Genomic DNA, 21,442 nt, shown 5'->3' on the forward strand with positions numbered 1-21,442 from the left:
GTAATCCTGCATGTGTCCTTTTGCTAGTTTTATTTCGTTAGAGTATATTGTTTATCTTTTTGGAAAAAGATTTAAAATAAATAATGCTTAAGTAGTATTATAGTGATGTTATTAAATTGCTAGAATTAAATGAACTTCAGTTGGCTGAGATCTTTGATAAAATTTTAATAAGTATAACCTCTAAGACAAATTATATTGAAAGTAAACAGGTATGAGGAAGAGAAAAATATCTCTAGTTAGGTAAAAGTAGTAAATGAGAACAAAGCTTAGATCTGAGTTTCTAGGTAGGACAGAAATAAATCACGTTAGATTCTATATTTCTCATGATCTAATATAATTATATTTTTGTATTCAAAGGGACACTTCATTTTCTCCAATACTCTGAGAAAAATTTGTCACAGAAATTAGTACATAGGAGACATTTAATAATATGGTAGACAGTGCATTCAATTCATAGTTTGAGGAGATGCAAAAACAGTCTTCAGATGGTTATTTCTTATAATAAACCTTTCTAAAATAGAAAGGAAAATGTTAAGCTGTTCTGTGAAAGTATGTCTGTGTTGTGCTCAGTTGATGGGTTGTGTCCGACTCTTTGCGACCCCACAGTCTGTAGCCCAACAAGCTCCTCTCTGTCCAAGGAATTTTCCAGGCAAGAATACCGTAGTGGGTTATCATTTCCTACTTCAGGGGATCCTCCCAACCCAAGGAGGAACCTGTGTCTCTTGCGTCTCCTACGTTGGCAGGTGGATTCTTTACTGCTACCTGGGGAGCCCATATCTGTGTTAGAGTAAGTTAAAAATGCATTTTTTAAAATGTGATCTGATTGTTGCAGTGATAAGCTGTTGAGAAGCTAGGGTAATGAGTTACCCCCTCAGGATTCAGATGAGCTTGTGAAAGAGCAGAGAAGAGGGTTCGAAACCAAACCTACTCCAAAATTGCAAGATTCTGAGTTATAAATGGATAGGATTTCCTCATATAGTCACCACATGGCTAAGAAGCAAGGTCAAAATTTTTTAGGCTAATTACAGAGCTTTTGCAAACTCCCACCCAGATGGAGATACCTACTCACATTTTCATAGAAGTGGATTATGAAAAAAAAAAGGTTTGGGAAAAATTAATAGTAGTGGTTTTTGCGCAGTAAATTGGCTGCTGATGTTATTTGAAAAGAATATAAAGTACTCATTGGCTGCCTGAATAAAACCTACTTGAACTATCATTTTCCAGCCATCCTGTTGACACAGCTGTCTTAACCTTCATGTGGCAAAGTGTGTGCTCACTAATATTCACTGCTCATCACCATTTTGCTTAGAGAAGTACCTCACAAAGAAAAGAAACTCATGTTGGTAAAAAACTGTGGTAAAGACTTTTTTTGGACTTCCCTGCTGTCTCAGAAGTAAAGAATCCATCTGCCAACGCAGAAGACACAAGAGATGAGAGTTCAATCCCTGGATCAGGAAGATCCCCTGGAAAAGGAAATGGCAACCCACTCCAGTATTCTTGCCTGAGAAATCTCATGGACAGAAGAGCCTGGCGGGCTGCAGTCCACAGGGTCCTAAAGAGTCAGACACAACTTAGTGACTAAACAACAACAAAGACTTTTTTATTTGAAATTAATTGAGATATTACTAGCTATAGATTTACATGCAGTTGTTAAGAGGTAATATAGAGAGATCCTGTTTATACATTTCCCAGTTTCTCTTTGTGATAACATTTTGCACACTCTAGTGTATCACAACCAAGATCAGGACAAAATCCACTGATTTTATTGAGATGGCCTCAGTTTTACTTGTACTCACTTGTGTGTGTGTATGTGTGTTTAGTTGTATACAATTTTATCACACGTAGGTTTTCTTGTATCTGTCACCAGTCATGATACTGGACAAGTACCTTTCCCATTGCACTTTAATAACCATATCCCCTCTTCTCCCCTCTATACCTCTCACCCTATACCTCACCCCTGGCAACCACTAATCCATTCTGCATTTCCAAATTTTGTCATTTAAAAAATATTATGTAAATGGAATCATATATGATGTAACCTTTAGGATTGATGTTTTTCACTCAGTATGATTCTCTGAAGGTCCCTCTAAGTTGTTGCAAATATCAGTGAAAGTGAAAGTGTTAGTCACTCGTGTCTAACTCTTTGCAAACCCCTGGACTGTAGCCGGCCAGACTCCTCTGTACAGGGAGTTCTCTGGGCAAGAATACTGGAGTGGGTTGCCATTCCTTTCTCCAGGGGATCTTCCCAACCCAGGGATCGAACCTGGGTCTCCTGCATTGCAGGCACACAGACTCTTTACTGTTGGAGCCACCAGGGAAGCCCCTTGCAGATATCAATAGTTCATTTATTTTTATTGTTTAGTGGTGTCCCATGGTAGGGATGTACCACAGTTGGTGTTGAAAGACATCTGCACTGTTTTAACTTTTTGGCTCTTACAAATAAAGCTGCAATGACAATTCATGTACAGCATTTGGTGTGGGCATATGTTTTAATTTCTCTGGGATAAATGCCCAAGAATGTATTTGCTGGGTTGAATAGTATTGTTTGTTTAGTTATATAAGAAACTGCCAGCTGTTTTCCAGGGCAGCTATACCTTTTCACTCCCTACCAGCAATGTATGTGTGATCTAACTTCCTGTACATCCTCACTAGCATTTGGTTGTTACAAATTTTATTTTAGCTGTTCTGATAGGTATAGTGATATTTCACGGTCATTTTAACCTGCATTTATCTGATAGCTAATGATGTTCAATATCCTTTAATGTGCCTGTTTACCATCCATATAGCCTCATCAGTGAAACGTCTGTTCACATCTTCTGTCCTGCTTTGTATTTTAAAGTGTACAGCTTTCTAACTTCAGTTGTTTTTAAATTGGAAAATACATTGATGCCATATATGAGTTATTTGTCATTGTTTCATTTCAAACAGATGGCAACATATGTCCTACAGACGTAATCCTTTTATTTGTACTCAAGAGTCACCTGAGTACACAGCAAAAGAGAAATAGCTTCCAGAACATTCTAAATCTTTTTTTTAATTTTATCAATTATTGGTGATCCTTAGGGATTCTAACTGGGTTTCCCTGGTGGCTTAGATGGTGAAGAATATGCCTACAATGCAGGAGACCAAGGTTTGATCCCTGGGTCAGCAAGATCCACTGGAGAAAGAAATGGCTACCCATTCCAGTATTCCTGCCTGGAGCATTCAATGTTCAGAGAAGCCTGGAGGGCTACAGTCCATGGGGTCACCAACAGTCAGACACATACAGAATGTTTCTAATTATTTCAGTTAAATGGTTACTAAATTAGACCAGTAATAGAAAATAAATTTACTTTTTGACAAAAATACATTTCGATTGTAGAATATACTACACTGCCCATTGACATCTAGGTTTAGCTAGGAGAAAGCGTCCAAAAAGGAGCAGCAGGAGCTAGAAGACGTTGGACCTGTATTTGGGGGCCAGACTCAGCAGGCTTGCAAGACAAGTGCCGATTGCCAACTTGTGGTGTGCGGTTTACTATCAGTGAGTGACAGAGAACTGCCAGTGGCAAGAGGCACTGGAATCTCATCTTGAGCAACCTCAGCACAGCCCAGCATAACAGCAGTGGCTGGGTGCTCAGTAAAAGCCTCTCTGCTGTGAGAGGATGAGGGGTGAGGAGTGGTGACCTGGGTAGAGAAGATAGTGACATCTCCCCTGAGCCCTGGGGCCATACCTGTCTAAGGTCTAACATAGAGGAGATGTTTCCAATCCAGTGAAGACAGAGATGGATTAAATGGACTCACAAGAGGTGTTAGGAAGGAGCAGGACATGGCTTTAAATAATTGTCTGGGAAAAGAAGTCTGAATGAGAGGAAAGCCCACACTTATATTGAGAAATATTACATCTTTCTTTCTTCCTTCTTCCAGTAACATATCATTGAAAGTTTCTTTTAGAAATCATAAATGCTAGTGTGGGACTTGTTGATAGTGGGTAGTGAGGAAATGAATAACCCATTTATTTATTTATTTTGGAGACTATACTTATTAGACTCTCCATCCTCCTCTTCAAATACTCTCTAAGGACTAACAACATCCCAAATTTAAGGGGTAAAGAAATTCTAGACCAATAGAGTGAGCTGATGATTTGGGGGATGGACAAAAAGTTCCCCTATATTCCCCATCTCCCCCTTCAGCTACCACACTCTTTTACTTGTAGTTTTCATAACCAAATGTCTTAAACAACTTAGTCCCATTTCTTTATTTCCTCTCACCCTTTGGCTGACATTTGTTTCCATCTCGCCTCCAGTATAGTTCTCGCTGACTTAATGCCCTCCATGTCACTAAACCAATGAGCATTTTTCAGTATTCACCTTACTAGACCACTCAGCAGCAACTTTCCCCCCTTCTGACTCTTAATGCCCCTCTTATCTTTCTACCTCTTGTTTTTAGACTTCTCCTCTATTGAGACGTTACAAGTTGGAGCCCCTCAAGGCTTATTCCTCAACCTTTTCTCTTAATCTATATCCACAGATATGGGATGGTACCCAGACCTCTTTTGAATCTGGCAAATTCTCTCCATTGAATCAAACTTGCCATGTTAATCAAACTTACTGTTTTTCACTTTTGCCTCTCAGCCCACCAATTCACTCCACAGTGTTATCTCAAGAAAGTAATATTGTCACGTCTCTGCTCTCAGATACAGACTGGCTCCTGCTTATTTCTTTGACTGCCTCCAGTTCCAAGCTCCTTCAACACAGCCTCCTTTCAGCTGTTTCTGTCTCAAAGTCTTTGCTAAAATGTTTCTCTCTGCTATGATCCTCTCCATCCTGCCCCCAACTTCATCTCATTGCTGCTGTCATATATTAGCCCAGATGTTACTTCCCCAGGAAAGCTTTCTGACAAGACCAAAATAAGTCTGCATTTCATATGCTTCAGAGCCACCTGAACTCTTAAAGGCTTTTCACTATTTTAGTGTATTTAGGTAATTAGTTGATTGAGTTGTGTCTCTCTTACTGGACTCTAAGTTCCAGAAGAGCAGATGCCTTGGCTCTTAGCCCTCTCTATATCTCCAGAGCCTAGTACAGAGGATGAATGAAGAAACCAACTCACCCTGGTCATTCGGGAATGTGAAAATTTCCCCCGTGGCTCCCAGGTCCACAGACTGAGGCTTCCTTGCACAGCCGAGGGCATGAGGATCCTGGGGTTAATATACCGGCCAGGTAAGTCAGCATGAATTGTGACTATCTCATGCTTAATTGTGCCAAGTTGAGCTTCTAATGCTCTTCTTTTCTGATTATTTAAATAATTCCCAGAGGCTCTGCTTAGCTAGGAGGTTGTCTCAGATTTTATTTTTCAAATGTTTTAAAATGACATGTGTAGAGCATTTTATAATTTGTAAAATATGTATATTTCCATTATGGCATTTGAATGCCCAGCCATCCTAAGAAGTAGTGTATTATGTATTCTTAATGTCAGATGTTGAAAAATGAGTCCCAAGGGACTGAGCAGGGACTTCATCCCAGATTTTGCAATGCCAAGTTCTGTCTTTTCCCAGCACTAGTAATTGCTCTTGGCTTCTCTTCACTTGGTCAAGTCTGAATTTGAACTTTTGTTCAAAACCACAATAACAAAACCACAAGAATGATGTAGATTTCATCACAGTTACATATATGGCGTATACAAAAGTCCATCACATAAATGGCATATACAAAATATACCACAACAGACACACACACACACTCACATTCCTAATTTAGGAGAATACTTCCAGCTGTATCAGTCTTTCTTATACTTGAAGAGAGATGTTTGATTTACAAAGACTTTAGATGTTCATTTCAGAATTCAAGGTTTGTTAGTCTTAAACAGCCTATTAGCTACTACTGAAAAATGAAAAATATGAAAAAAAAAAGAATTGCAGTGCAAAAAATTAAGCTCTTTGATTTTGGTTTACTAAGATTTTTTTTTAACTTCATATCTTTTTTAATATAAATTTATTTATTTTAATCAGAGGCTAATTACTTTACAATATTGTATTGGTTTTGCCACACATCAACATGAATCCGCCACGGGTATACACGTGTTCCCCATCCTGAACCCCCCTCCCACCTCCCTCCCCATACCATCCCTCTGGGTCATCCCAGTGCACCAGCCCTAAGCACCCTGTATCATGCATCGAACCTGGACTGGTGATTCGATTCATATATGATGTTATACATCTTTCAATGCCATTCGCCCAAATCATCCCACCCTCTCCCTCTCCCACAGAGTCCAAAAGACTGTTCTATACATTTGTGTCTCTTTTGCTGTCTCACATACAGGGTATCATTACCATCTTTCTAAATTCCATATATATGCATCAGTATACTGTATTGGTGTTTTTCTTTCTGGCTTACTTCACTCTGTATAGTAGGCTCCATTTTCATCCACCTCATTAGAACTGATTCAAATGTATTCTTTTTAATGGCTGAGTAATATTCCATTGTGTATATGTACCGCAGCTTTCTTATCCATTCATCTGCTGAAGGACATCTAGGTTGCTTCCATGTCCTGGCTATTATAAACAGTGCTGCAGTGAACATTGGGGTACACATGTCTCTTTCAATTCTGGTTTCCTTGGTGTGTATGCCCAGTGGTGGGATTGCTGGGTCATAAGGCATTTCTATTTCCAGTTTTTTTAAGGAATGTGCACACTGTTCTCCATAGTGGCTGTACTAGTTTGCATTCCCACCAACAATGTAAGAGGGTTCCCTTTTCTCCACACCCTCTCCAGCATTTATTGCTTGTAGATTTTTGGATCGCAGCCATTCTGACTGATGTGAAATGGTACCTCATTGTGGTTTTGATTTGGATTTCTCTGATAATGAGTGATATTGAGCATCTTTTCATGTGTTTGTTAGCCATCTGTATGTCTTCTTTGGAGAAATGTCTGTTTAGTTCTTTGGCCCATTTTTTGATTGAGTCATTTATTTTTCTGGAATTGAGCTGCAGGAGTTGCTTGTATATTTTTGAGATTAGTTCTTTGTCAGTTGCTTCATTTACTATTATTTTCTCCCATTCTGAAGGCTGTCTTTTCACCTTGCTTAAAGTTTCCTTTTTTGTGCAGAAGCAGTTTACTAAGATTTTTATCAAGAGTGATTTCCCCTTAAAGCTAGCTTTCTGGTGACAGTTATTATCTAAATTTTGGCTATATAAATATTTCTTTAAAAGTCACATGTAAACTTAGGTCATGGTTCTAAAACCAATATGTTAATATGATTAACACATTCTCTGTGGGGTTTCAGGAAGAAAAAAAATGTTAAAAGGAGCATGCTCAATATACTTGTAAAGTACAGACACTTGTCCAGACAACATTCATTGTGTTAATAAGATTCACCCCTAGTTTGAAAATAGTTTCCTTCCTTTTTCATGGCAAAGCACACATGGAAAGCTGGCAGGAGGTGATGGACCTGAGGGCTCTAGCAGTACCAGTCCACACCAAATCTCTCTGAAAGCAGAGGGGATTCATAAAATAAGGAAAAGGCAGAACAAAAGAACAAACAAAAATCCTCCCAGCTCATTGGAAAAGAACATGACACTATTTTAAATATAATCACACTAACATAGAACCATTTGATTTCAGAAAAGTTAAACTGGGGAAAAGTACGTCTTAGGATAGAGGAAGCCTGGTAGCTAATTCCGTGTGGCCAATTCTTTTCTAGTTTACACACATTACACCAAATCCTGGATGAAGGCATTTCAAAGAGATTTTGCTTACCAGATATCTCAGATGAGGGGACATCAGGCCCTGTGAGCTTCAACACTGCTTGCCAAACATTCTGTGCTGTTGTGCAACTCAACATATTTTAAGAGATGGAATTTTAAATGATGTGTACTTACTGACAACAACATATTTGTTCCTTAAAAAATCCTTGAACATCTTTGAATCTCATTTAGATTCTTTCTGAATGAATAGAGAAAAATCAAGCAAAAACCTTTGTATTTTTTGTATGGTTTTTTTCAGACTTTGAAACATTGACTTCCATGCTCTAAAATAAACAGTAACACATTTCTGAAATGCATAATGTGATTTCAGGTAGATGACTTAAAAATAGATTCACAAAACAGAGATTAATTCATTTACACTAAAATGGCATTTATAAACTCCCTAGAATTTATAATCACAGGAAAATTTGCTATAACAAAATACATAGATTTGATTTGGTAAGCTGAAAAAATGATTTCCTGTTTATATCCCAATGACAGTGGAATGCATTACGGAGAGGTGACCTGTTAATTCCACGTTGAGGATGACTCTCCAGATATTGGTGAAGCGCACAGTGCAAACAGTATGACTGGCATTGCCTCAAATAAAAGTTTAAGTGCTTTTAAACTACTAATATTCTGCTGAAAGTTCTTCTCTAATCTAAGCATAAGATTAAGTTTTGTATTACTAAGAAAGGTCAGCAGTCTAAAATTTAGAAAGTTTTTGTGAATAGCGGCAGTTGGGAAAAAACTATAATGAAATAAGTGGGATGGTTTTAATTCAGAATCATATTAGAAAAGGCATTTGTCTCTGTTTTCTGTAAATTCCTTCTAGTCTAAAAACATTTTGTCCTATAGTCAATGGTTTAGAGAAATCATGCTTTTAAATGAGATCTCTAAAAATATAGTCTGTTGCCTGCATGGGAGAGTCTGTAAAGAGAATTTTCATTATAATGAGTCATTATTTTTAAAAGCCCCTATATATTATTTGTGGAATCTGTATACCAAATGCTGAAAATAACTAGTTAAATTCCTTTGTTACTGATAAATTACCAAAAAGTTGAGCATGTTTAAAAGAATGTTTTATTGTTTTTGTAATTTTCCTCCTAGTTGAAAAATGGTCAAACATTAAGCAAATATCTTCAACTGGGTCAAATATACTTGAACTTTGTTATTGTTTTTGTTCTTGTTGTTGCCATTTAACATCTCTTGTTATGATTGGATCCATCGGAGATGCCCAGAAATGGATTCTTACTGAGTGAGATCACATGGTTGGTTTGAAAAGTTTGTGTCCCATCTCCAGTGATGACAATGTGTGGCTTTATATGTGATACCAAATAGCAAGAATAGAATTGATTCTGTTTGATGGTAACCTGAAGTCTTCCCTGGCAAAACACATTCAGAAGTATGAAGTAATATTTTTAAAGTATATAATTCTTTTGGTTTCAGAATAAGCCTGTGGGATTTAAGCCTGAAGCTTCTATGAGGAGGTAAGCTGCCTTCAAAGATCTTAGCCCTTTTGGTATCTTTTACGTTTTTCCAGCAGAGAACTCATACTTGGTACTCCTACAAATTCATATTTGTTAGTTTGACACAATGTGTCCTGAATTCAACTAAGGAAACTGTCCTTTAATGTTAATATGCTTTCCCTTTTTAGAGCATTCACCAACCATTGTAACATCTCAGTCTCAACAAAGTCGATTTATTTTCTAGGGAAATTTTCTCTTCGATGGCCACTGTTGACGATGGATTAATCCACTCACGTGATCTGTGCTGGACTTCCCCCAGGTGGCTCAGGTGGTAAAGAATCTGCCTACTGTGGGTGGCGGGGGGTGGGGGGGAGTGGGTGGGCTGTGCGGGGGGACCCGGGTTTGATCCCTGGGTTGGGAAGATCTCTTGGAGAAGGGAGTGGCAATTCATTCCAGTAGTCTTGCCTGGAGAATTCCACAGACAGAGGAGCCTGATGGGTTACACTCCATGGGAACACAAAGAGCTGGGCATGACTGGACAACTAACACACATGATCTGTGCTAATGGATATTCTGGCGGGTAAGTAATTAGAAAGGTTCCCTCAAATACCAGGTTCAGACCTTGCCTCTTGGACTGAGAAACCTTTTAGTGAGTCAGAGGAACAGGTTAATTGTACTTAATCTTATGTAAACCAACTGCTGGGAAATATTTGCTACTTACTCCATAATCATTCTCCCTGTTTCCCCATCAGCCTCCACATCCCACCCATATGGCAAAGCTCATCAAAGAGAGAAAACTCTACGGCAGTGTTTACCCTCCGCTCAGCATGAGAATATTCGTCTTTGTGCAGCAAATGTGTCCCCTTATAGGCAAACAAACTAATATTCTGAAGAAAAAAAAAGAGTTGTGTTAATGAACCACTGTTCACACAATAAATTCTGTCTTTTCCTTACAAATAGGATGTGATTGACTTATTGATATTGGACTGGACACAAATTTATTTGATTTCATTAGTGATAGTGGATTTTCACAGAGCCATCCACCTTGCATGCCTCATTGCTGGTGACCTTATAGGCAATTTGAGACACACTTGGTAGAGGGTTAGGAATGTAAGTGTGACCTGGAGTCTTTAGTCTTGTGCAAGTGTGTTCTTGTTTCTGAGATGATGTAAACTGGTACCACAGCAGCAGCAACATTGTTGCTTTTAGGAAAACCTCATATAACCACTTACAAATGAACCAGAACAAACCACATCTAACCAAATTGTAGGAACCGATGCTGCCTCTCATTGAAGGCACCCAGATAACCCTTCTATCTTCTCCATTTTTAGTTTCTTCCCACATTCTTTTAGTTCCATTTTGAGAAGTGGCAATGTTTAAAAAAGTCTTCTAAGTTTCTCTTTTGCTGTTGCCCTAATGCTCCCTACATATCTGCTGCTAACTTGAAATAAAAGCACACGGTTTGTAGAATGACTTACCTTGGCTCACTTACTTAACTACTAGATGAAATACTGTCTGAACTAACTGTTCCCACTTGAATTTTGCCATGTTTTTTTAGCTTGATTACACACCATTTTTCAGAATAGTTGTTTATTGAAAACAAGAGTATCCCTGAGGACAAGAGGTACTTCAAATACAGTGAGTGAACGCTGAGATTGATGCCCAGTAATTCTTTACTCTGCAGTCAGTGGTCATGCTTCCTATTGAAGTTAAGAGAAAGTTTTGTTACTAGTATCCCACATCAGGAACACAATAAAATCTTCCAGTACTTGCCTCGTCAGTGCTTATTCAATGGAATGGAAGTATAATTGAAAAGGGGGGCATCAGCATCATGATTCAGGTAAATTATAGACTGAATCATTTTTTTGGCTTGGAAGCCCAACCACCATTTTCTAAACTGACGCAAGAACATACTTTCCCATAGAAACAAACAGCCTAACATACAAGCAAATGCTTTTAACAGGAAACTGAATGCCCTCCACAGAGGCTAGGGAAGGTCAAATTAAACCCAATACATGAATAGACAGAATTTATACTGTGTATAGGGAAAATTTCACTTCAGAGATTGGGAGAAATGCATTTTATAGGTTAGCAGAGTTGATCAAGATATAGAAATTCCAGATACACTTTGTGGAGAAAATGATAGGAGTGCTTTTGGAAGAGGTGACTGAGCTGTAATTCAGAAGAGCTGGACAACAAAAATAGGAAGGATCACCTTCCAAAGCTGCCATGTCCAAAGATCCAGGTTCAAACTTGAAAAAAAAAAAATCATTTTACTGACCTTGAACAATTAGCCAAAATGCCATGGCAAAACTGATGTGATTCCTTGTTAAGAACCATGGAGTTTCCATGGTTTCTTCCAGTTCTATAATCTGCATTTTTCTTGAAAAGATATTCTTTTACTTACATAGCTAAGTATTTTTAATAATTTCCTCTTCTTTTTTTTTTAATCAGGAAAGGTACTTCAGGAAGTGGCGCTGTAACAGACACACTATTCACCCATGGTTCTCTAATAGTACAGAATCTGTTCTAGGCAATTTTATCCCCAAATCCTGGCAACAGGAACAAGCATGGAAGAACCACAGCACCCTCTAGCCTGCATGCCTTCATAGCCTGAGGCTGGGCTTCCTCCTACTGTAGGAAATCATTGAGCTTTGATAGTGGGAGATATTCTTCACACAATATGTTTTCTTATCATTTGTTTATGTAACTTATAGACTTCAAAAGTGTTGCTCTCTCTTCAAGTTAAAGGAAACAATTTCTCATTTTAGGAAAATGAATTACACCACCCCCAAGACCTCTATTCCACTTATCCCATCCCTTGGCAGTTTTAATTTTTAAAACCTGATTTGTGGATATTTTGTCCCCACTGAGGGGCTTCCCTGGTGGTTCAGATGGTAAAGCGTCTGCCTGCAATGCTGGACCCGAGTTCGATCCTTGGGTCGGGAAGATCCCCTGGAGAAGGAAACAGTAACCCACTCCATACTCTTGCCTGGAAAATTCCATGGATGGAGGAGCCTGGTGGGCTACAGTTCATGAGGTCAGAAAGAGTAGGACACGACCGAGTAACTTCACTTTCTTTGTCCCCGCTGAGGAGAGAAGTTGACAGCAAAACTTTCTGATATATATGAAAACGTCACTGAGCATATTATGGTTATATATTTGGAAAAGTAAATGGACATACATATCATATTAGGTGGGACCATATTGCATTTCTGAAAACTTTAAACTGTGTTTGATCTGCAAAAATTGTTTTTTTGTTTGGTTCACCTTGATATCTAAAAGGATAGAGAAACTAGGGAAAAAACCAGCAACTGGGAGACATATGAGAGGCAGGCTTATTTTTCTCCACACATTCTTTGAAATCCAAGGATATTTTTATCATACTCAAAAAATTAATATAGACATTTTAAAAAGAGAAATAAATGTGGTCATAAGTCTCAGATCAGTTCAGTTCAGTCATTCAGTCATGTTCAGCTCTTTGAGACCCCATGGACTGCAGCACACTGGGCTTCCCTGTCCATCACCAACTCCCAGAGTTTACTCACATTCATGTCCATTGAGTCAGTGATGTCATCCAACCATCTCATCTTCTGTTGTCCCCTTCTTCTCCTGCCCTCAATCTTTCCCAGCATCAGGGTCTTTCCAAATGAGTCAGTTCTTCACATCAGGTGGCAAAAGTATTGGAGTTTCAGCTTCAACATCAGTCCTTCCAAAGAACAGGACTGATCTCCTTTAGGATGGACTGATTGGATCTCCTTGCAGTCCAAGGGCCTCTCAAGAGTCTTCTCCAACACCACAGTTCAAAAGCTTCAATTCTTCAGTGCTCAGCTTTCTTTATAGTCCAACTCTCACATCCATACATGACCACAGGAAAAACCATAGCCTTGACTAGACGGACCTTTGTTGGCAAAGTAATGTCTCTGCTCTTTAATATGATGTCTAGCTTGGTCATAGCTTTGTCTAGATTGACTTATTTTCTCCTCTTCCCCCACAGTGCCCATGCTCTTCTCTCCTATGCCAGAGGATGAATTTTTTTTTTTAATTATTATATGTTCCAGGCATACAATATAGTGATTCAAAAATTGTATAGTTACTGTAAAATATTTGTTATATTCCTCTCTCTGTACAATATATCCTTGTAGCTTATTTTGTACCTAATAGTTTGTACCTCTTGATTCCCTACTCTTGTATTGCCCCTGGGCTTCCCTGATAGCTCAGACAGTAAGGAATCTGACTGCAATGCGGGACACCTGGGTTTGATCCCTGGGTTGGGAAGATTCCCTGGAGAAGGAAATGGGAACCCACTTCAGTATTCTTGCCTGGAGAGTTCCAGGGACAGAGGAGCCTGGCGGGCTCCAGTCCACGGGGTCGCAGTGAATGGGAAACAACTGAGTGACTAAGCACGCATGCACATATTGCCCCTCCTTCCCCTCTCCTTACTGGTAACCACCCATTTGTTCTCTATGAGTCTGCTTTTTTTTTACATTCACTAGTTGTATTTTTTAGATACCATGTATAAGTAATATTGTACAGTATTTGTTTACTAAGCTAGCTGATAATCTATTATTTTCAAACATTTGGCAAATCACTGTTAGCAATGCATCCTAAGGAAATTTACCATCTGATTACAAATATCAAATTACAAATATCTGTATATACACAAGAGTTTTTACCATTTTAGGACGGTGGAAAATTTAAACAACATAGATAGGAGCCTGTATAAGTAGAATACAATGCATTCTTCTATTGGAATACGATGTAGGCATTGCTGGTGTTCTTTGCTTTTAGTATGTTTTGTGGTTTTTTTTTTTCTTCTAATAACCATATATGATGTACTGGGTGAAAGGAAATGCTGTACTGGGCTGTTAGCAATATGGTGGTGCGGTATGTGGTGTAGGGGGAACGATTCTATAGCCCTGTGATTAGCTCTCAGTCTCTCAGTGAAGTTGTACCTCTGGACTGTGAACATCACAAGTGTTTCTCAGTTAGGTGGGAGAGGATGGCTAGAGTGGGCTGGGGCTGGCTGGAGTATTTCCTTCTCCAGCCAGGTGAGTTAGCTTCTAATAACACTCCAACATGTCGGAATCTGGTTAACTCTGTTTAACCTTGTTGCAAACGCGCTGACACATTTCAAAATAGGCCCTTTTCCCCCCTCCTGCTGGAAACAGGAGAGCTTTTTTCTCCATTTACTATGCGAACCTGCTTGAGCTCCTGGAAACTAATTTCACGATACTGCGGGGGCGCCCTCTGACTTTTAATTCTCAGCGCTGTCTGCCTGTCCAGTCTTGGGGGCAGAAGTTTGCAGTGTGTCCTTCCTTCCCCTTTTTATGGATCCAAGAAGATTGTGGATTTTTCAGTGTGTATAGCTTTTTACTTGCTGTTAATTTGAAAGGGCGATGGCCAAGATCTTTATTTAAATGCAAAGCAGCAAATGGCTTGAGATTTGTTTATCGGTAAAGACACTGAGGTTCTTTGTAATGAACATTAAAGATTCTGACAGCCATTTGCAACAACATGGATGGGCCTTGAGGGTATTTTACTAAGTGAAGTAAGTCAGAGAAAGACTGTACTTATGTGGAATCTTAAAAAAAGATTTTTATTGCTGATGACACATTGGACCTTTATTTGGGTGCATTATTACTACCGCATCTAATTTTCCCGGGTCAGTTTGTGCATCTAACTTTTTCAAGGAGATTGAATTTTTCCATTAATTTTAGTCACATTTTTATTGTGTGTGGTTTGAGTGATTTTTCAGTTTTATTTGGACTGGGGCTTTCTTCTACGAAAGTCTGCGTATTTCAGTAACCCTTTAACTGGTGTTCTATTATAGTGAAGTGGGGTCCAGACCACACGGAGAGACAGAAGGATGACAGGTGCATGAAAGCAGGTGGATGTGGCGGTGTGACGATGTGAGGATGTCTGCCTAACAGCTCCTATTTTAGTGGGGGAGGAAAAGAACATATGCTTTTGGAGACAGAAGAATGTGTGATGTAGTTATTTTGGAGAGAGGTGAAGTCATCATATTAGCAAAGTGTGGAAGGATTGTTGGTTCGTGTTAACTGTTCTTTTGAGATTTGTAGGCACGGATTTTAAGTGACACTAGCTGTGTATTTCCACCCCCACCCCACCCCCCATTCCCCTACTAAGCTCAGGAGCGTGGAAGAGACTTGACTTTCACCTGAGTTGGAGTTTTGCAAGGTGTTCCTGGCTGCGGGAGAAAGCATTACTCCCATAATTACGTCTTTTCTTCCGGCATCGTCAAACTTTTATTCATTGATTTTTTCCCTTTAGTATAAAATATGTCCAGTACCGATCATCTTTAAATAACACCAACAAATATAAAATAATATACAAAGAAACAAACCTTTCTTTTACCAATTCCTCTTGAAAGGGCCACGTTACCACCCATTTATCTGTTTCCTTCAACTCTTAACTTCTTAAAAGAATTTTCTATAGTCTGAGCTCCATTTTCTCACTTCACATTTTTCCTTAACCCAGTCTAATCAGGTCTCTCTCCCATCACTCCGCAGAAATTGTGATTATCCCAGAAACAGTGACCACTACCATGCTGAATTAATAGTTCTCAGTCCTCATCTTACTTGACGTCTCAAGGCTTGACCACTTGAAACACTTTCTTCTCTCCAATGCCTGGACACCACCCATCCCTCTTGCCAATTCCACCCTCATTTAACTGGCTGCTCCTTTGAGATCTCCTTTGCATACATTTTAAATGTTGCAGATCACATTCTTGGGAATCACTTTATCTACTTTGTCTTTCTTAGGGAATCTCCTTTATTAATAAGGATTTAAATATTATTTATATTTCAGTCACCTCCATAAATAGATTTTCCAGTGTTGGAAAATCCTTGCATTTCTAGATCCACCGTTGGTTATGATGTAGTGTTTTTTCTTGTACATTGATGAGTGTTGTAGGGTAAGGGAGTTAGAGAAGGCAAGGTTCAGAAAAAGGAGACCGGCACTTTACAAATGAGGTGAGATATTCACGATGGTGTGATCACTCACCTAGAGCCAGACAGCCTGGAATGTGAGCTCGAGTGGGCCTCAGGAAGCATCACTACAAACAAAGCTAGTGGAGCTGATGGAATTCCAGTTGAGCTATTTCAAATCCTAAAAGATGATGCTGTGAAAGTGCTGCACTCAATATGTCAGCAAATTTGGAAAACTCAGCAGTGGCCACAGGACTGGAAAAGGTCAGTTTTCATTCCAATCCCAAAGACAGGCAATGCCAAAGAATGCTCAAACTACCGCACAATTGCATTCATCTCACACGCTAGTAAAGTAATGCTCAAAATTCTCCAAGCCAGGCTTCAGCAATACTTGAACCATGAACTTCCAGATGTTCAAGCTGGTTTTAGGAAAGGCAGAGGAACCAGAGATCAAATTGGCAACATCCGCTGGATCATGGGAAAAGCAAGAGAGTTCCAGAAAAACATCTATTTCTGCTTTATTGAGTATGCCAAAGCCTTTGACTGTGTGGATGACAATAAACTGTGGAAAATTCTGAAAGAGATGGGAATACCAGACCACCTGACCTGCCTCTTGAGAAATCTGTATGCAGGAAGCAACAGTTAGAACTGGACATGGAACAAGAGACTGGTTCCAAATAGGAAAAGGAGTACGTCAAGGCTGTATATTGTCACCCTGCTGATTTAACTTCTATGCAGAGTACATCATGAGAAACGCTGGGCTGGAAGAAACACAAGCTAGAATCAAGACTGCCAGGAGAAATATCAAGAACCTCAGATATGCAGATGACACCACCCTTATGGCAGAAAGTGAAGAGGAACTAAAAAGCCTCTTGATGAAAGTGAAAGAGGAAAGTGAAAAAGTTGGCTTAAAGCTCAATGAAAACAAAGATCATGGCATCTGGTCCCATCACTTCATGGCAGATAGATGGAGAAACAGTGGAAACAGTGGCTGGCTTTATTTTTTTGGTCTCCAAAATCACTGCAGATGGTGATTGCAGCTATGAAATTAAAAGACACTTATTCCTTGGAAGAAAAGTTATGACCAACCTAGACAGCATATTAAAAAGCAGAGACATTACTTTGCCAACAAAGGTCCGTCTAGTCAAGGCTATGGTTTTTCCAGTGGTCATGTATGGATGTGACAGATGGACTGTGAAGGAAGCTGAGTGCTGAAGAATTGATGCTTTTGACCTGTGGTGTTGGAGAAGACTCTTGAGAGTCCCTTGGACTGCAAGGAGATCCAACCAGTCCAGTCTAAAGGAGATCAGTCCTGGGTGTTCATTGGAAGGACTGATGCTGAAGCTGAAACTCCAGTACTTTGGCCACCTCATTGGAAGAGCTGACTCATTTGAAAAGACCCTGATGCTGGGAGGGATTGGGGGCAAGAGGAAAAGGGGACGACAGAGGTGAGATGGCTGGATGGCATCACTGACTTGATGGACATGAGTTTGAGTCAACTCTGGGAGTTGGTGATGGACAGGGAGGCCTGGCGTGCTGTGATTCATGGGGTGGCAAAGAGTCGGACATGACTGAGTGACTGAACTGAACAGAATGAGGTGAGAAGGGGCAACAGTCAGAGTAGTGAGCTGCTGCACTAATCGAAGAAAAGAGTAAGTATATATAGGCATATATGTGGAAATCTACTGTCTTAATGGGGCCTGTTCTTCTCCAAGGTTGTTCAGGTTCAGTTCAGTCACTCAGTCGTGTCTGACTCTTGCGACCCCATGAATTGCAGTACACCAGGCCTCCCTGTCCATCACCAACTCCCGGAGTTCACTCAAACTCACGTCCATCGAGTCGGTGATGCCATCCAGCCATCTCATCCTCTGTCGTCCCCTTTTCCTCCTGCCCCCAATCCCTCCCAGCACCAGAGTCTTTTCCAATGAGTAAACTCTTTGCCTGAGGTGGCCAGAGTACTGGAGTTTCAGCTTTAGCATCATTCCTTCTAAAGAAATCCCAGGGCTGATCTCCTTTAGAATGGACTGATTGGATCTCCTTGCAGTCCTAGGGACTCTCAAGAGTCTTCTCCAACACCACACTTCAAAAGCATCAATTCTTCAGCGCTCAGCTTTCTTCACAGTCCAACTCTCACATCCATACATGACTACTGGAAAAACCATAGCCTTGACTAGACGGACCTTTGTTGGTAAAGTAATGTCTCTGCTTTTCAATATGCTATCTAGGTTGGTCATAACTTTAGTTATCTCTTAAAAGGCTGGGGTAAGGAATTCTGGAGGTCAGCCAGAGGCTGGGACCAGCTGGGAGCTGGACGTAATCAACCTTAATGTCCATTTTTTTCTTCAGGTGAGAGACTCCTTTGTTTTGCATAGAATGGTGGTGAGGATCCGGTTGGGAGTTTTAACTCCAGGCTATTTTGAACCTTGTAACTTTCCTTCAAGTGTAGTTTTTGATTATTTTATTTAGGAATTTTGCAACTGTATTTATCAATAAGGCTATCTTAAAATTTTTTTCCCATTGGAATTAAACTCAATTTTTCAAAATAAGCCCTATTTCATTTTATTGTCATTTTTAACAATTGTATTTATTTATTGAGTTTTGGCTGCACTGGGTCTTCCCTGTTGTGTGCAGGCGTTCTCTAGTTGTGGCAGGCAGGGACTACTCTCCAGCTGTGGTGTGTGGGCTTCTCACTGTGGTGGCTTCTCTTGTTGGTGAACATGGGCTCTTGAGCACAGTCTCAATAGTTGTGGCACCAGGGCTTCGTTGCTCCTTGGCATGTGGGATCTTCTGGGACCAGGGATCGAACCCATGACTCCTGGATTGCCAGGTGGGTTCTTTACTACTGAGCCACCCGAGAAGTCCCCAAATAAGCCCTATTAAAAAAATTATTCCATATTGAAACTATTAGTTTTAATAGAACTTTTCTTTCTAGAAACAATAATAAAACAAAGCACTTTATAAAATGTGGTCCTGAACCAGTCACTGTAAATAAACAAATATATACTTAACTTCTACTTCCTCCAAGCAGAGGCTGCTTTCTGTTTCTCTGCCTTGGAAACTATGTGAAAAACAATCCATAAGCAATTTTACAAGAGGGCTGCCAAAACCATGCTCAAGCCAGTTGGATGTGGACACCTCTTAAAAGAATTTGGGGGAATCTGACCAAAGAATCCAAGTTCTAGTTTTAGAACAGATACAAAGGTCAAGTGGTTTCTGCCAAGCAACAATGCCTCCTGAATCAGGCCCACCCTATGCTCATCTCTGCTAAGGTCCCAAATAAATCCTGATGCTTTCACTCCAGAGGAAGTGTTTTCTTTTTAGAGGTTCAGTGTCCAGGGAGCTCTTTATGTGACTGAGTGAACAGAGGCGCCACGTGGGTGTTTAAGGGCTGGAGTCAAAGTACTTTCCTAATACCAGCTAGAGAGAATACAGCTGTCAGGGACTCATTCCTGGTTTGTCCTGCTTCCCCACCATGCATTTGCAGACCTAGGACCACAGACTTTGCTATATCATTATAACAACATCTGACGTCCATACTAACATGATTCACATTCTGTGCCTGGAAACAGCCCCTGTATTTAACCATAATTCCTACACAGAATCCACTGTTGCAATGTATTAAATACATGGTCACAAAACATTAATGATCTGTAGAAGATCATAGTCTTTTAACCATAGTTATCACGTGTTACATTCACAGCCAGAATCCCCAAGGGTTTTTTTTTTAATTGAACAAAACTAGCAATAATGTAAAAGATACATACACACACGTCTTACAGAATTGTGCATGGGGAAACTCCATTCGTTAAATGCCACTGAAGGTATATTTTGCTAAGTTGTTCCTCCAGGTGTTTTGTTTGGAAAATTTATCCCAGTAGGGCATGGCTGTTTATTGGGTGAACAGAAATGAGATCCTTGTTGCAACCAGAAAGTTTAAGTTCATAAAAAGGACCTGTAGAAACACTTAAGTGTTCTCAGGATGTGGTAAAGTTGGAGTGAAATGTGAAACCAAACCAGCTGCAAAAAGTACATACCAGCCATCTCTTTGATGGCTAGCCTGGTACCCAGATGTGCAAACAGCTTCAGGACACTTAATTTGTTGGCCTCCTCCCAGCTCGTGGCATAATCTCATGAAGTGTGAATTTCACAAAAGATTCATACCATTCTGCTAATTAGCTGTAGAGGATTTGCTCATACCCTTCCCAAATATGATCTTTTTAGTCTTGTAAGAGATGCTTACACATTATTCCAACTTGTTGGACTGATTGGTGTTCATCCAGGAGGAACCTGTAGAACCTAGATGCTGGGCATGCCGAGGAGGGAGATGACTTCCCAAAACACAAGCTTTAGGAACAACTTCTGTATGACTCCACTTCTGATAGTGACTGTAGTCTTGCTTGATGCTCTGAAAAATTTGCTCCGGCTGAAAGGCACCCTGGATATGACGCAGGGCCAGTCTGCTGCAGTGTGGGTGGTGGGCTCTGGTCCTCAGCGCGGAGTCGGGGCCCTGGACTGGAAGTGCTGCGGCAGCAGGCGGGCAGCAGGCGGACAGCAGGCGGGAAGCAGGCGGGCAGCAGGCGGGCGGCGGCGGGCAGCCCCGCAGCTTCAGGGAATCAGCGCTCAGCAGCGCCGCCCGGGTGCCGACAAGTCGCCCCGCAGTTGTGTCGCCAGGTGGCTGGGGACCAGGAGCCAGCGTGACAGGCTGCCGCCCCACTTCTGACTCTTCGGTGGGACTGGCAGGCAAGAGGGCTCCAGAGGTGATTCCAGCACTCGCATACGAGGTGATTTTAATAATTGTTGCTAAAATGTAGTGTAATTAATTAGTAGTTATAAAGTATTATGTGAACATCAAGCAGATAAAATAGTGGAATCAATGAAATCCAGTCTCTGAGATTTAAAGAAAAAGAAACTACAACTGTCATTTTATATTTTAATATCTCCCCTCTTCGTTTATAATTTTGAAACACTTAAAAAATACCAGACCCACGACCCCAAGTGTTTTAAGTGTGCTCAGTTGTGTCCGACTCTTTGTGACCCCGTGGGCTGTAGCCCGCCAGGCTTCTGTGTCCATGGGATTCTCCAGGCAAGAATACTGGAGTGGTTTGCCACTTCCTACTCCAGGGGATCTTTCCAACCCAGGGATCGAACCTGTGTCTCTTGCATCTCTTGCAATGGCAGGTGGATTCTTTACCAGTAGCGCCACCTGGCGCTTTTGAAGAGTTGATGCTTTTGAACTGTGGTGGTGGAGGACTCTTGGGAGTCCCTTGGACTGCAAGGAGATCCAGCCAGTCCATCCTAAAGGAG

Source organism: Capricornis sumatraensis, chromosome 3 (assembly GCF_032405125.1).
Source record: "Capricornis sumatraensis isolate serow.1 chromosome 3, serow.2, whole genome shotgun sequence".
NCBI lineage: Eukaryota > Metazoa > Chordata > Mammalia > Artiodactyla > Bovidae > Capricornis > Capricornis sumatraensis.